This window comes from Geospiza fortis, unplaced genomic scaffold (genome assembly GCF_000277835.1).
Source record: "Geospiza fortis unplaced genomic scaffold, GeoFor_1.0 scaffold188, whole genome shotgun sequence".
In the NCBI taxonomy this organism is placed as follows: Eukaryota; Metazoa; Chordata; class Aves; order Passeriformes; family Thraupidae; genus Geospiza; species Geospiza fortis.
This window is the reverse complement of record NW_005054337.1, coordinates 264,780-281,311: the sequence shown is the minus strand read 5'-3', so window position 1 is coordinate 281,311 and position 16,532 is coordinate 264,780.

Below are 16,532 nucleotides of genomic sequence, written 5' to 3'. Positions count from 1 at the left end.
AATCTGTCCCAACTAGAGGATGTGTCGAGAGCTCAGATTTACAGCCACAAACCCTGAAAATGAGAAATTAGATATAGAATTTAGTTACATTGTTAGAACTGCCTTGGCCATTTAAAATAAAACTAACACCAGCTTTTAGCAGTTTGCAAATGCAGAGCATTGATCCCTCTCATGTGTAGATATACAGAGTGGGAAAATGGGGCTGGGAATGTATTAAATTCAGAGACACTGAATGCCCAGGGCCATTGGGGTAAATCCCACTGTAGGTTGTTCTGTGCATGATAGTAATACACAGGTCTAGCTAGTGGAGAAGGAGAGATGCTCTTCATGCTGTAAATACCATTGAGGAGGATTAAAACACTCTTTACCCTTCTAAGGGGTCTCTTTGTCCCCTCTCACTTCAAGTCACCAGAAAGGGACACCCAGGAGCCACATGCACCAGCACTGGGCTCTCCAAACCGAGGCACCTTCAGCACCCAGCCCTGCTGTGCTCCCTCCTCTTCACCTCCTGAGCAGGCACTGGGGCTGTTTCCAGCTGGCCTGAGTGATGGAGCCACCAATACCTCAGTCCTGGCTGCCCTTTCTCTGCATCAACAACCTGCTGCAGCCATGAAATTCCCCAGGCTCTTCTGCTCCCAGCTCTTGCCTTCAGCTCATTCAAGTAAGCCGCAAAATGGCACAAATCCAGCGTGATCAAATGCTTCCTTAGTGTCAGGCTTTGCTTTCAAAGGACAGAAAGGAAAGGGGACGTGGTGGGATATTTATGAGCCTGTCAAGCTCGCTGCTCTCACCAGAAAGGGCTCTCAGGTTTCCTTCCTCGCAGGGGAAGGGGCAGTTTGGGGGGGCTGAGCTGCCAGCCATGAGGCATCTCCTCAGTTGTCACAGAGTCACCCCAGCTGAAAGCCTGGCCCCAGCACTGACAGGCTACAAATCTGGGAGGTTTTTTTGAGCAGACAGGGTTTGGGGACACAGGTGCCGCTCCTTCCCTCAGTTCAACCATGGCATCCAAGCAACTTTCTGCAGGACACAAGGAGGCAGGTTTGAATATTGCTCTGCCTGTAGATTTCCCCCACTTCCTTAGGGGACAATTGTATAGTGGAATGCCTCCTTTTGGCTTTGGTTTTGAGTGTACAGTGCTACATATAACTGAGAAAACATGAGCAGGGACTGTGCTTTGTGCTCCAGTGGGAAGGTGACACAGTTTGTGTTGGACTGTACCTCCCACCTTGCCCTTGCTTTAAACCAACATGCTTAAATCTGTTCAGAAGTGGGAAAACACTGTTTGCTTCTCATCTGTGTGCAGATAGTTTGCCATGTTGCTCCCCTGCAGGAAAATGATAGAAGCAAATTGTAAGTGGTGCCTCTAAAACTGAAGGGCAGATCCTCATCGGCTGCACATCGGCGCAATTCCTTTGATTTAAACCCACGTTTATAACTGCTAAGGAGCCTCCAAAATGAGAGGACTGTAATTACAGCTGTATGATAATGCCTTCTGCCACATCAAGTGGAGGACTATTGACAGCAAGCAAAGACCTGAGAAACACTGATAAGAATGAACTGCAAGCCTGGTCCTGGGATGTGATTCCCCACCAGCCATGATTTATGAGCCCAAATTAGCTGCCTTGCCTTCAGGAGGAATTGGCCAAGGGTGGTTTTCCTTGGAGCACCGTGCCAGGCAGGTGCCAATATCATACACATTTCTGAGTGGTATCTGACCTGCCATTGATCTGTTGGGGTCACAGATGTCCTCTGAAAGATTTCCTTTAGGCTCGAGGAGAGCGGCATAATTTGCTACAGTGATGGTTGTCCTGCTGGCTCCTCATCGGAGGAAAAACAGCTACTCCTTTAGGGCCACTGCCAGGGGACATCAGAGCCTCCTCCTGACCCTTCTGACCCGTCATCTGCTTTCCATACCCTCAGGGAAGGCGCAAGGAATAGGTTTTTGAGCAATTATGCTGGGTTTTTTTCCTGAGAGCTTGTAAGTGTGCTGGTCTCTTGGCCAGCTAAGGTCTAGGGCATGTTGATCTGACATTTCACAGGGAGAAGATCAGATCACTCTTCTGGTCCCTGCTGGCAGCTCACAGTTCCTCCTCTCAGGTTTGAAGCAATGTTGTGTCTCCTCAGCCAATTATAGGGGCAGACAAGAACTTCTCTGACAATCAACTCACCATTTTTTTAGTTTGAATGAAAAGGAGGATGGCAAGAAATTTTTGAAGAGTGGTGGCCTTGGACACTGAAATTTTCCTCTCTTTTCATCCAAAACCATCTGAAATGCTTGGCCTTGGTTTACCCATCAAAGTTTTTCTTTTCCCCTCCATTTCTAAGAAAAAGGGCAGCCAAGCCTTACTTCTTACAGGCCAGGGAAGTAATAGCTTGTCATTTGGAAAAGGTTTATGAGCTCTGATTAGCGACCCTTTCTCTCTTGTACATGTGCTTAGGGGGAAAGGGAGGGATTCCTGTAATGGCAGAGAAAACATGGCACATTCGTTTCAACAGTGCTGGCACTGCTGTTAAAGGGAAAACCCCAAAACAGATAAAAGGCACCCTAATCAGTTATTCAGCATGTGGCTATGCTGAGAATACAGTCAGAAACACAAAGAGTAAAATTCCAAGATTTATTAATGCTATCATGCTTTCCCTAAAAGGATAATCGATGTACCCAAAGTCTCTGAATCAATATTTGTCCTTCTCAGGCAGGGTATGGTAAAGAAATATTCCCAAAAGCACTCACTTCTGAGATTTTTGTCTGTTGCATAACATTTCAGTCAACTGCAGAATGTCTCCAATAATGATGATAAATAAGTATAAAGCCTACAGTGGTCTGTCTTATAGAGGAAGTAAAATAGACACTTACGTGCTTGGTAACAAAAGTTCAGCCCCAAGTAGACCTGACCTCGTGATCTTTTAAATGTATGGCAAAGATTTTATCCACTAGATTTAGGTTAACAGCTCTGGGAATTTGCAGGTGTTAAATTAACCACAAGAGACAGTTTCCTAAGTGCAGCAGAAACACACTGAGCATGATAAGGAACAATAATTAAAAATTGAATTAGAGGGCTGTAAAGTTTAAGGAAAAATATGTGGCTTTGTTTGTACAAAAGTGGCACATACTCAGGAAATAGGTGTGAAGCTGTGATACCCCAGGGCAGTAGTCCAGGTACAGCTCCATCACCTTCAGCAGAGACCTGGCCATGGCCCATCTGCCAAGGCAGAACCACCTCACCCAGTTTGTGAAATCTGGGCACCCCACAGACCCCAGGGTGCCCCAGGTGCTGCACTGGCAGCTCCCTTGGGAAGGGACTGGGCTCTCCCAGCAATGTGGACTCCATCCCACAGGGCAATTTTGCTGCAGCTCTGGCAGAGCCAAAGCTTTAACTCCTGCCTCCTTCCTCTGAGCCCTAATGCAGAGCAGGGCACACACCCAAATGCCTCTTAGCTATTTCCTTGCTGACCCATTGACCTGGTTTCTAGGTTCACTAAACACACGAGTAATCAAACACTGTTTCATTTCAGGCACAAAACCTAAAGTATACGAAACCCTACAAATCATTATTCATTTCTTTTTCTCACCCACACACAGCCTTTTCATTTTCCAGGTGTGCCTCTTCCTGCAAGCATGCTCAGCATGAGAGATTATACATTTCTGCAAGTTTGGCCAAGATTTAAGCTTACAGATAGTGCCCAGTGCTATCAGCTGAGCAGGAGCTCTGCATAGGTAATTATTGCTTTAGCAGGGTGCTGAGTAAGGCTCCACAGAGATTTTCCTGCTCTTGGCTCCTTGCTTGGCTCCATCAGACCCAGGCACTCTCAGGAAGCTGGTGCAGGAGCCAGGGTGGTTGTTAGCAGTGAGGAGTGTGGGGCATAAATAGCCAGCTACAAGGGATGAAGGCCAGCATTCCTCCTCCTGATGGGCAGCAGCATCTCCCAGGGCTGGTTGTGGAAAACCTCCTTTGAGGTGCTTAAAAATACACTGGACAAAAGTGGAAAATGAATTGGTGGGTTGGTGCTTGGAGCTGCCAGGTCATTCATTCTCCAGTATCCGTGGTTCATGTATCCCAGAACGTGACAATCTCCCTGGCAATCACTTGGTAATGATATTAGAAGTTGCCTGGTTATTGAAGCCATAATTACTGCATCATTTGGAGCTGTAAGATCTCATGATAATCCTCTCCCTAGCAGACAGGAAAAAATAACCCGCTATTTTATTTACCCTGTCAACATGTGGAACTTGCCTCACAGTGTAATTACATGGTCAGTAGTTACATGGCTCTCTGGTTGATGGTGTCCTGTAAACAAATAAAGATCCACAAATTCCACCTGTGGGGATTCAGGCACTCCATAAAAATGACAGGATTTTTAAAGCCTCCTCAGTGTGTGCAATACTGCACTGAGGAAACTGCATGCCCAGTTCTTGCCCTTTGCTCCTGGTGTTTGCCATGCAAACAGCTTCTCCCTGCAGCACCACCTGCTCTGTAGCTCAGGTGTTCAGTCAGTGTCACAGCATCTCCTTCAGACCCCAAATTTAGGTCAGCATCCCTCTCTCTGACACATCTGTGCTGTAGAATTGAATCACAGAACCATTTAGATTGGAAAAGACCCTTAAGGTCATCAAGTCCAGAATTTTGTGTTTGTATTCGCAGCCTCCTCCCCAGCAAGACAACATCCTTGTAGTTTATCTAATTTACTGATGGAGAAAGGAAGTAGCTTCCTCATGGCCCCCAAGGACTCAGAGGAGACTTGAGACAAGGACCTGGGTTTCTAGAAGCCAAATCCAACCTCTTGACCCCCCAAATCCAATCTCTTTCTCTGCTGGGATATTGCTTTTTGTGACTCCGCTCCCTGCTTTTGAAATCTGCTTCGTTGCACATCCTGGGAGTGTGCAGTGAGTGTGGGGGGGAGGGCTGGGATAAATCTGAGGAGCTTTCTTGCTTTGTTTATTTATATGACCTTAAAGATGATGTCTGAGCATAATGCTGAACATGACGGAGGGAAGCTGACAGGGCACTAAGTTCTGGCTACCGCAGAGCGAAAACAAAATTACATAAAAATATCAATTGTAAAATTGCTCAAATCCATTAGCTTAATTAGCATCATTAATCAAGGAAAACATTTGATACGTCATGTACTTTCGCAAGAGATAAATGAGCCTTTGATGGGAGCCCAGCAGGTTGCCCTGCTCTGGGATGTGGAGGTGAGGCTCAGCAGGCGCGGGGCACGCTGGCAGCTCGGAGCAAACACCATCCTCTGAGTGAGGATCCTGCTCAGTGAGGGGTTGGCAGCACACTGGGCCAAACCTGGCCAGCGTTTCATATTGTCAGGCCCATCTGCAAGAGTGTAAAACTGCCTGACGGGCTGCACTCGTGCAGCATCATCATCCCCTGGTTGATACTTGACTGGTTTTGAGGCAAGGTGAGCAAGGATACAGCAAGGATATCAGTAATTCCTCTAGCAATTACAATAATAAACCCAAGGACTGTGCTGCACTGTTTTACTTGAGGAAGGGAGGCTCACTGAGCTCTTGCTTTGTTTAGGGTGATCTCTGGGGAGAGCAATATTTCTCTATCTGTAAACCCCTCCAAGGAGAAACACTAGAGAGATCTTGATAGCATGCAACAGTACATCTGCAGATTCCTGAGATCATATCTGTCTTGGAGGGCACTCTAGGCTCTCATCTTTCCTTTTCTCTCTGGGATCACACTGTTGTGGTCAATGAGGTCTCCTGTGTGCAGTTCAGGGCATTGGTGATTGCTGCATGACTTTCTTCCCTTTGCATCAGCGCTCTGTTGTTGCTCATTCCCTCTCCCCGTGCCCGGGCACATAATTGAATCTTCTCTCCTGCTCCTTGTAACAAGACCCAGCTACAAAGGCTAAATGCTTTATTCCCAAGAAAAGCCTTAGAGATAAGATTCACCAGCTGTGGCAGCACGGTGCAGGTCTCAGTAAGAGAAATAAATGTCCCTTCACTCCACCACTATCTTTCCAACACTTTATCTGCAATGAGCCCAAACACGGTTCTCAGCTATTTGTATTGCTAAATATAATAAAGGAGAAGTCAGCAGTTTCTGAGGGATACACTTCCATAAAAAACAGTTTGATGGCATTTTTCTGCATTAAACACATTATTCAAGGGCTTTTCTCCTTTCCAATATCCAGTTTCCCCTGGGTTTACATGTGGTTGAAGCTTCCTTCAACATGTCAGACATCCAGACTGTCACTGAACTGAAGAAAGCTTGGTCCAGCTTTGGAGTTAAAGTTGGATTTCTTAATCTTCTTTGAGGATATCTGGACACTAATTGGCAGAACAGTGATGGGGAAAGGATGGACTGATTGAGAACACTTCTGGCTCTTTGGTGTTTGCCCTTTTGTTTCCCCGAGCAATAGCTGATCTGGAACCAGCAAGGAAAGTCAGCCTGGAGGAATGCAGGGTTTTAAAGAACTCTGCTGCAGACTTGCAAGTGAAAGACACAGACACAGCCTGACATCCCAAGAAGAGCTTTTCTGATCACCTCTGTCCCCTTCCCAAGGCTCAAAGGCAATGCAGCTTTTCTCCCTCGCTTGTCCTGAGCAGCACTCAGGGACAGATGAATTTTAGGCTCTGCTTTTCACCTTCATGTAAACACTGTGATGATAAAGTAATCAAAAATGGGTACACTTGACTGTAAGCCTTAATTAACTATTAATTAAATTTTATTAACCCACTAGTAAAACTGATTATAGCAAGCAGTGACTAAAAGGCTGCAGTCAAAGCAGTTAATGTATCACTCATTTTTATGTGGAAAGAGGGCTCATCGTTTTCCTGAGGTGGCCAATACATAAGGATCCCTCCCTGCTAAATCAGTCTGGTCGTTTTCCTACATGCCACTGATAAGGAAGTATTTACGAATTTATTCCTAAATTCAAAGTATACTTCAGGCCTTAATTTACTGTCGTAATTATATCACTGGCTCAATTAGTCCCCAATAAAAACGTTATGCTATTGTATCAAAGAAATGTAGTACCTTTGAAGTAAATGGATTCACTTGCAGGGTAAGAAATCTTCCCTTTTATTGTGTTTTCTCATCTGCTACTTACAGCCACCCTTGTCTTAAATTGCCCTTTTTATTCCACTCCTCGCGAGCGCGGTTTGTGCCTGAGCTGGGGATGCTCTGTGCAGTGAAATGCTCCTCTTAGCCTTGGGGCTGCATCGGGAAGCTTGGTGGTAACTTCTTCTCGTTAGAGCCTTGCCAGCCTCATTTGCATGCTGATTTACATGCGATGTTTGCTCTGCCACACAAAGGCTACAGGCTCTGTGGGTTTTTTCCCCCGATTTCCCTGCTTTGTTTCCTTCTCGGCAGTGATGGGGCCGTGTTAGGAGCTGCAAGGAAAGGTGGCTGTGCCTTCTGTCCTATGGATTTTCTCCTACTGCATTTGACAAGCCCTGGCAGTGCTCCCCACCTCACTCTACCTACCCCAAACCAGCTAAGACTGACACCAGAAAAGAGTCCCTTGTGTCCCTGCAGAGAAATCACTGCAGAACCTCTGGGATGACCCATCCACGGTGTTTGGGGACAACGTGGAGCTGCAACGGATGCAAAGTCCTTGTCTCAGAGAGTTCACCCTCCAGACAGGGCAGGAAAAATGGTGGAATTGGACAAACAGTGTGTCAGAGGGATGAGGTAATAGCACAGCAAGGAGAATTTGGCAGGAAATCTATGCTCTGGCTAGACAGCACAGGACACAGATCCGTCTAAGAAATGGGAACGCGTTGCCGTGAGCAGGGTTCTTGTGGACATGGAGCTCTTTCAGACATCATTTGGCATCACTGCCTGTCCTCACTTCAGCAAGCCTCTGGAGGCCTCTGGGTTTGATTTTCAGACTCAGGGACTAAAGAGCCATCCAACTGTTCATCCAAAACGTTGTTCAATGTATCTTTGATTGACTTCTGAATGTGCGATAACAAGATCACCTCCAGACCAGAACTGGGCACAAAACCAATGATAAAATCAGCATTTTCTGAGAACCTTCTACCAATCCAGAGCTTTGAACTAGTTGACCTTGGAGGGGCATTTCCCTCAGCAGCCACCAGCCTGAGATTTGCTACCTTCCAGTTGCTGTATAAAAAGAGGTTTTGCAATGAGCTCATTAAAAGATGTTTTCCCCCCACAAAATAATTTCTCAATTCTGGCCAGTGCTGTTTACAAAGCCCCAAAGTGTGACAAGGACCAAATTGTGTCTTGTCTGCAAAAGCAAGCCTGTGGTTCAATGTGTTTCAGGTGCCAATGTTGGTGTCTCCAGTTTCTCCCAGGGCTGGGCAGGGAATGCCATGGGAGCACCAAGCCACACACCAAATACAAATTCCTCACTCTCCCCATAAAATCAACCCAGTCACATTCCCAGGATGGGCTGGCTGGTTGGTTTATCTGTCTCTGGATGTGATTTGCCAGTGGATATCAGAGGTCTGTTCTCCCAGTCAGGTTGGTGATCTTCAGCCAACTTCTGCTGTTCAACAAAAAGTCACCCCTGAATTCCTGTAGGAAACAGTCCCAAATGTCCCTGCCTATCCCTCGGCAGATCCATGAGAAATGCTCAGGTTTGTCCACTGGCAGTGAAGTTATAATGAAGGAAGAGCCCCATGTCCAACTGCACAGCATGTGAGATTAATATTTCCTTCATTGTATTTATCAAAACCAATGTATTTGGCATTAAACATTAAAACATCTGAATATTTTAAACCCAGAGGACATTCTTCATCTTCTTTTCACATCTTTATGGTAGATGAAATTATTGGAGCCTACCATTTTCCCTCACCTCACACCCTCACACAAAAAAAAAATGCTAAAAACCAAAGTAAAAAGAAAGTGCAATTTCTCTGCAGATACTGTTTTCTTAATGTCTGACTTATTTATTGTAGCTGACAGTCCTTGTGCCCAGGTCCATGGCCACTCTCTCTGTGCTACCTGTATTTATCCAGGTGGCTTTGTGCCTATTAAAAAGGGAATGTAGCAAAATTAATGTATCTTTTACAGCAGGAGAGCTGAATTTATTGGTCTCACCACAGAAATTAATTTAGCACTCCCAGCTCCCCCTCGCTGGACGATAAAGACACAAAATGAAACTGCCACACAAAGTTTTGACAAAATTCACAGTCATATGAAAAAAAAAATGCTATGGGTAATTTACCACCAAATCTGAATCAGTCTTTTATGCCAGTGATGCACCAGTGACAGCATGAAGGGAATTTTTACCCAGTGACAAGAAAACCCTACCTGAGGCTATATACAAGTGCAGGATGGAAAACAAACAGATGTATCTTAATTTTTTTTTTCAGATTGAAGAATAAATTTGGGTAATAAAGCAGACTATGGGGCTTATGGAAGGCAGCATCCCCTGGCCTGATGCACCCACTGGTGTGTGACCAGGGTGATGGACGGTGTGTGGGGCCAAAGGATGCTGCACATGGAGGTCCAGCAGTGATGGAAAACACAGCTCAGAGGAAGCAGAGGTTGGTCTGCCTCTCATCTGGTCCCACACCAGGAAGAATCAAGCCAGCACATCCTCTGGATCAATACAGAATTTACATGTCAGTCCCCACCTCTCTCTCTGCACCCTTGTTTTAATGTTTCCTGAAAATAAAAATCAAATATAAAACAAAAAATAAAAAAAAAACCCACCCAACCAACAGAACAAACAACTTTTTTGTATTGAGGTTGATTGGGCAGTGGGTGGTGAAAGATTTATCCCAGCAGTAAAGCTGGAAAATGGCTATAAACCTCAGCAGAGTGTCTGTGTGCTGGGTCCGAGGGAGGCTAATTGTTTGTTTGTTCTTTGTGTTTATGGTTTATCTGCAGCTCAGCTGACAGCAAACCTAAACCTGAAGGAAGCAGCACATCAATTGCCATCATCTGCCTTCTGTGCACACACTCCAGACAAAGCCAGGCACGGGGGCAGCTCTCACACCCGACCCATGGAGCTGCCAGCCTGCTCCGGGGTGCACCAGGGACTAAGGAGAAGGAGGGAGGGAGAGCAAGGACTCCCCACCACTGAGTTCACCTCCCTCCTGAGCCCTCTGCCACAGGGAGGAGATAGGTGCTGGTTGCACCAGAGAAAATGCAATGGGATTTTTCCTGCAGTACTGCCCCCAGAAGAGAGGAGATTGTTCTGAAAGCGATGTGCAAGTGCCACCAGCTTTGAAATTCCCTTGGGATTTCACTTCAGGGATTTCCTTCACCCAGAAGGTTCTTGGGTGGTGGAGAGAGTTCCATAATTCAGTGTTTGTAGAGCAAGTGTTAGCGCAGTCAGAGCAGTGCTGGTTGCTGTCCTTGTCACCTCCCAGCCTTGTCTCTGTCAGGATGCTTTGTACAGGTGTGGCACACAAGCCCACCATGGTGAAAGCAGCCCAAGCCAGCACTGTGGGGCTACAGCCCCTCCAAGGGATGAACATCCTGCTGGAAGGAACAAACCCCCTCACCCTGCCCTGCCTGCAGGCACAGAGGAGGGAAGCAGGACGGGGCTAAAGGAGCTAACCCTGGGGGAGCATGGCACATGAGCCTGTCCTAAAATGGTCCAGAGCACAGTTGCATCATCTGAGCAGGTTTATATCCCTGCCAGACACACACACCTCCCAAAACAGCCCCACCACACCGTGCTGCACTGGCCCTGTGCCTCTTGCACTGCTGCAGAGCTGCTCCCACAGGCTGGGACACCCACACTCCCTGCCAGGACCCGTGGGCAGCGAGGATAGAGAAGATTTGCTGCACCATAAACTCTTTCTAAACAGTTCTCTGCCTCAGTTTCCCTGTTTCTTCCTTTCCTTCCTGCATTGCATCACTGGAAATGCTCTGAGCAGGGTCTGGATACTGGAGCAGGGATGTGCAGTGCCCCACACACCCGAGACCCAGAGACACTGTAATAATGATTATTGATTTTCCAGTTTCCTTCATGTTTCATGGGGTGTTTTGCTGGAAATGATATAAATAGCTGTCTCTGTCCCTATCCCAGGGCCCCATACAGCAATGGGTTTTTTTCACAGTCCACGGAAATAAAATGCAAAATTCATTTCGCAACGATTTAAAAGTTATATTAAGGTCCAGGGCTGGATGAAGCAGGAGCAGCGTGCCTGTAACTAGATAACTCCAGAGCTGGAGTGACCGCTGGGGTAAGTCACAGCTGTTCCATTTGATTTATCCCAGCTCAGGGACCCCAACCCTGCAGCCCAGGTCTCGGTTTACAGCGACTTTGTGCTCACCATCCTGCAGCAGAGCCCACCCCAGAAACACAGCCAGGGAGATCCAGCTGCTCTGCAGGCACTCCTGGTCCAAAAAAGTGCTCTTTGGGGAGAGCAGTTCCATGGAGGAATGCACTTACTGTGTCTGTGCTAAATATAGCAGCAGAGGAGACAGGGAGTGTGGTCCCTCGCCCCTGAGAATTGCAGGGGAGATTATTCATTTTCACTCTGTTGTACCTTCACACTGGCAGGAATTACTTTAGCCAAGGGGATTTAATAAATGATCTGTTCATAAACAACTGATCATTTTTCCAGCCCCACTGCTGCTCGCATCCCAAATTTCTAGAGGGAAAGGGGGTGAGAGCCCCAGCACAAGCAGTGCCTGCAAGCCCAGAGAGCCAGGCATTGCCACAACCTTGCTCATTATCCTTGCAGGGTATTAAAAAGTCTGGGTGTGATAAGGAAAAAGGAGGCTGTAAAACTTCATCCTTACCTTCCAGATAGTGGAACTGATCTTGCTTTTATTTATGCTGGTGTAAAGCAAAAGTAATTCCATCAGTGCTGCTGGTGCAGAACCCGAGCAGGTGATCTCAGAAGCATGCCCGGACTCTCGGCTGGGGTTTTCTACTTTTAAATCTATTAATTTGACAAAGATTTTCTTGAGCTGCTGGAACTGCAGATCCAGCCTGCAGGGCTCAGAGTGAAGGGGGGTGAGAATGAAGCCACGTGTGCATCTTTTCTGCATCTTTTATCGTCTCCACTTGCATTGTTCTGTTTGATGTGATTTTAAAGACATCTGACCAGGTTTTCAAGGTGGGAAATACAGATGGAGTGGACATGCACAGCCCCAGCATCCTACATGGGAACACGGGTATGTGCTGGGGGTTACCCTGCCAGCAGTGGATTAGGGTCTGGGGGTAACCAGAGTTAAATATGCCCAGATAAATGCATGTTCCCTGCCTGTGGACTTATTCTCCTCTCACACTTTTTTCCTCTGGTGACAAGAGGAAAATGAGTCCATATTTGCATGTGCACAAAGGAAAACAAAATCATGTCCTTAACTCAATGCAGGCAATCCAAATTATTAGTCATTGTTGTTATGTTAATTATTATTACCGCCGCACAAAAGGATTGTAAATAGATAACATCACTTTTTTTTTGGGTTTTTTTTTTTTTTTTTGCACCATGTAGTCGGTTGTTTTCTGTTTTTTCTCCAGCATTTTTCCTTGATGGTACCAATTAAGAAACCACAAGACAAATGTTGGGGAATCAGCTGGCGGGTGGTAATTTCCTTGCCAGCGAGGACGCAGCGCAGAGCCCGCAGCCTGCTGCTCTGCAGGTACCGCACGCTGCAGTGCTGACAGCAGTGAAAACTTGTCTCTGACAGTAAACTAAGCATGTGTGACCCGGAAGACATAGAGAGCAGATAAGGGCAGGAGCGCAGACTCCATTTAGTGCTATTAAAATGGTTAAGTAGACTTACGATGGGAGATGCCAGGCTGAAATTGGAGACGCTCGGAGAGTGAGGAGTGGCAGATGCATGGCCGGCAAGTCAGGCTGCAGCTGGGGTCCCTGCAGCACAGAGAACTTGTGCCATGTTCCCAGGCTAGGAAATCTTAAAAACTAAGAGCTCTTCACTAGGAGAAAGTGTTTTTTTGCAAAGCAGTGTTTCTGGGAATCTTACACAGAAAGGAGAAGCAGCTCCAGCATCACTCTGTGGGACTCTGACAGTCATTGCAGTGAGTGAAGAGCTTTATTCTTATTAAAATACACAGAGGCACCCACAGGTACAAACCCTCACTCTGCAGCACCATTGAACAGCACGGGACAGCCAGAATTTCAAACAATTCTATTTGGATGTGGGTTGTGTGGGGAGGTCTGCAGTGAGCACTGGCCCAGGACTCAGCTGTGACCCTTGTGACACCAGTGATGCTTGGAAGAGCCCGTGGCTCTTCCCCCCACTGCCTGCAGTGCCACGGAGCTGTGCTGCCCTCCCGGGACCATCAGGGCAAGGACCACGGAGTCATCTGAGCACAGCTATAACCATGCTGCAAAACCCACTTGTGTGGTGTTTGAGAGAACAAACACCTCTTGTTTTATTACCATTTATGTGACAAATTGATTTATGGTCGATAGTGACAGAAAGAGCCTGACACAGAAAAAATATTTTTTTTAATCAAGGAATGATCGCCATAAAGAATGTGCTATATCAGTCAAATCTACCCAGCTGCAAATACCCTATATGGCAGCATTAAGAAGATGTATTTATTATAAACAACTTTTTAAGGCAGCTGTGGCTTGGAGGATTTTGTCACAGGAAAGGATGAGAAGTATCATAATTCCATATGTGTCCAGGCCTTGTGGGCTTCTTAATGAAATTTCCAGGGTTTGTGGGAGCTCTTGATATACACCCGTTACAGCTGTCAGGAGTAGTGCAGGTCCTGAAATATTTATTATTGTTTATTTTTTTGCCCATATCCCTCTTGCTTCCCTTGTGCTCCATAACACTGAGGTTCCCTGGCACTCATCACCCAAGCACTCTGTCCCCTTCTGATGGTTTTTGTCCCTTCTGTTCTCAGCCTTCCTTCTGTTCAGGAAACTCCAAGGTGCTTTCAGGAGGAACCTCATGTCCCACAACCCAGCAGCCTCCTCTCCTTGTCCCTTGGCTTTTCAGTCCCATTTTCCAATCCCATTCCTCCATTACTTTCCATCCCACCCTGTGGATGCCCAGAATCCTGTCAACTCCATCAGGACAGCAACAAGACAGAAAAAAATGAAGGATTAACATTCTTCAAGGGGTCACTCAGCAGGTGGATACTCCTGCCTCCACCAGCATCTCCCTCCTACTCCTCCCATCCACGGGAGCGTGTTGCCTGCCTGCCATCCCTTCCCCTCCATCCTATTACAAACACAGCAGTGGATCATTTGTTTCCTGTCCTTGAGGCATTGCCAGTGTGTGACCTGCAGAGCTGGCTCCAATTCTTCACTCTCCTCCTTGTGCCTGGTTGTTTCCCCATGTCTCTGTGCAACAGCAAACACATGGATTCCCTCCATGTCTTTTATCTTCCTCTCTGTCTTCTGAAGGTGTGTTCCTTCTTAAATTCACATTTGTGATGGGTTTGAAGGTGGTCTGTAGGAAAAAAAAAGCTGGGGTTAGTTAATGTCAGGGAGGGTTGCTCTGTAAATGTACAGAAGTAAATGAAGCCACCAGGTAACAGGAGGAATCCAGACTAAGGTAAGGAATGAGGAGTAGGAAAGGTGCTTCCTGCTTGGGAAATTTGATCCAAGAAGTTCTTTTTGCTCTTTCACCCTTCCTAATTTTGGGGAACTTGTCCAAAACAAAAACACCCTCATTCATGAGGACAATTCACGTGCATAAAAGAAATGGAAAGGCTGCTGTTTCCTCACTTACAGTGTTTGTTTTTTATCCTCTCTTTGTTTTATGTTGAAAACAGTGGGAGTGATAAATAAGAAAGAGAAAGAAAACTGCTCTACTCTTTTTTTTCTCTCTTTTCAGAAGTTTTTTTAAAGATTTTTGGCTCAATGTGTTCCTGTTGGTGCATTTTCCCTGTGCCCAGCAGAATTACTGCTACCTCCCTGAGCAATGAAGGAATGGCCCCAAGAGGGAGGAGAGGTGACTCCCCCCAGACATTATCTGGCAGAGGCAGTAGCTGTTTTGGGGATAAACAATGATAAATTGGCTCCAGCTTCTTGCCAGAGCATTAGATAAGCAGTGTGGGACCATAGAAATCAGCCCTGCCTACTCCTGGTAGCATTTGTGCCACTTCACCTCCCAAATTTGCCAGCGCCCGAGGTGCCCTTTGCTGGCTGCTTGGCTATGGGTGGTGTTGGCTGAAAATGGATGGAGCCCAAGGCAGACAGATGGGGAAGGGAACACGGCACGGGGCTGGGCTCTGATCCTCCCCTCCAGCCTCCGGCCCTGGTTCTGCAGTGTCTGTGTGTCCTTCGTTTTCTGCAACCTGCACTCAGCCCTGCATTGCAGCAGCACAGGAGTCCCCTCGCTGCTGCGCGGCTCCCGGAGCCAGGCAGGGGCTGCACCGACCTGCAGCTCGCTCTGACGTGGGGGGAAAGGGCAGGGAAAGGTCCCAGAGCCCCAGATTCTCCAGCAGAGGTTTCCCCAGCCCAGCTCTGAGGGCTGTGCAAGGGCGTGGAGAAGCCCCCATGCAGCAAAGTGACCTCCTCAAGGAAAGAATCCCATATTTCCTACCAGTCCTGGAGTAAGACAGTCTCTGTCAATGCTTTAGGATATAGATATATATTTATTTAGGATCATCTGTATTGCGCTGTGCTGCAAAGCTGCTCTGGACAGACAAAGAGATCCTCATCTGGCAGAGTCATTCCAGCAATGAGATCCCAGGCTGACGGGATTAAAACCTGTCATCCCAGGTTTGGGGGGTTTTCTTTCCAATGCCCTTCCTCCACACATGCACCCCCTGAATGGAGGAGGGAAACCAGCACAGTCAAGCCTTTGGAGCAGCCTCTCCGTTGTGGCTCAAAGTAGAAAAGCTTGGGTGCCAAATTTTTACTGCAGTGTAAATTAAAATGCCTGGACGAAGATGATAGACACATCGCATGGAGATCAGCACAGCCTCCTGCCTGGTCAGAGCCATATCAGAATAGAGAGCAAACCATTCCCAAAGGCATTGTCTGATTGAGAGGAAAAACAATAAAATAAACCACAGCCAAGGGGGGGGGTCAAGACTCTGGTGCCAAGGCCTCTCAAAGCCTTTGGGTGGTTTGAGGGAGCTGGAGGAGGCTGGTGGCTCCCGAGCATGAATCCTGCCCATGCAGACATGCTGCAGATATTTGTCTCTCCCAGTGTGATTACACTCTGAAAAGTGACTTACCATTACTACCCTTGTGGGATTCTGGGCTTACAGGCTTTAGTTAATTTTCCACATTAATAAAAAACCCACATGAAAAACATGAAGCGGTTTGGGGTTTTTTCTTTTGTTTTTTTGGGATTTTTTTTTAATTTATTTTGCTTGGTTGTTTCCTTGCTGGAAGCTCAGTAAAGTCACCCCAGGCTCTGGGGTTGAAGAACCACAACTCTTCCCATCAGTGGGACAGAGTGATTGGAAAGGAGGCAGCTCCTGCCCTGAAATCACTGCTGGGTGGCTGTGCCCTGCTTACAGGGGCAAAAGGTAGTAAGAGATATATTTTATCCCTGAAGTCAGCAGATCTGAGGATGAACATGCAGATCTGTAGGAAGCTGTTGGTTTTGAGGGCACCTTTGATGTGTGACCACACTTTAACCTGATTGGGTTCAACAGCAGGACGTGGCAGGGACTGGCTCTTTTGTGGGCAT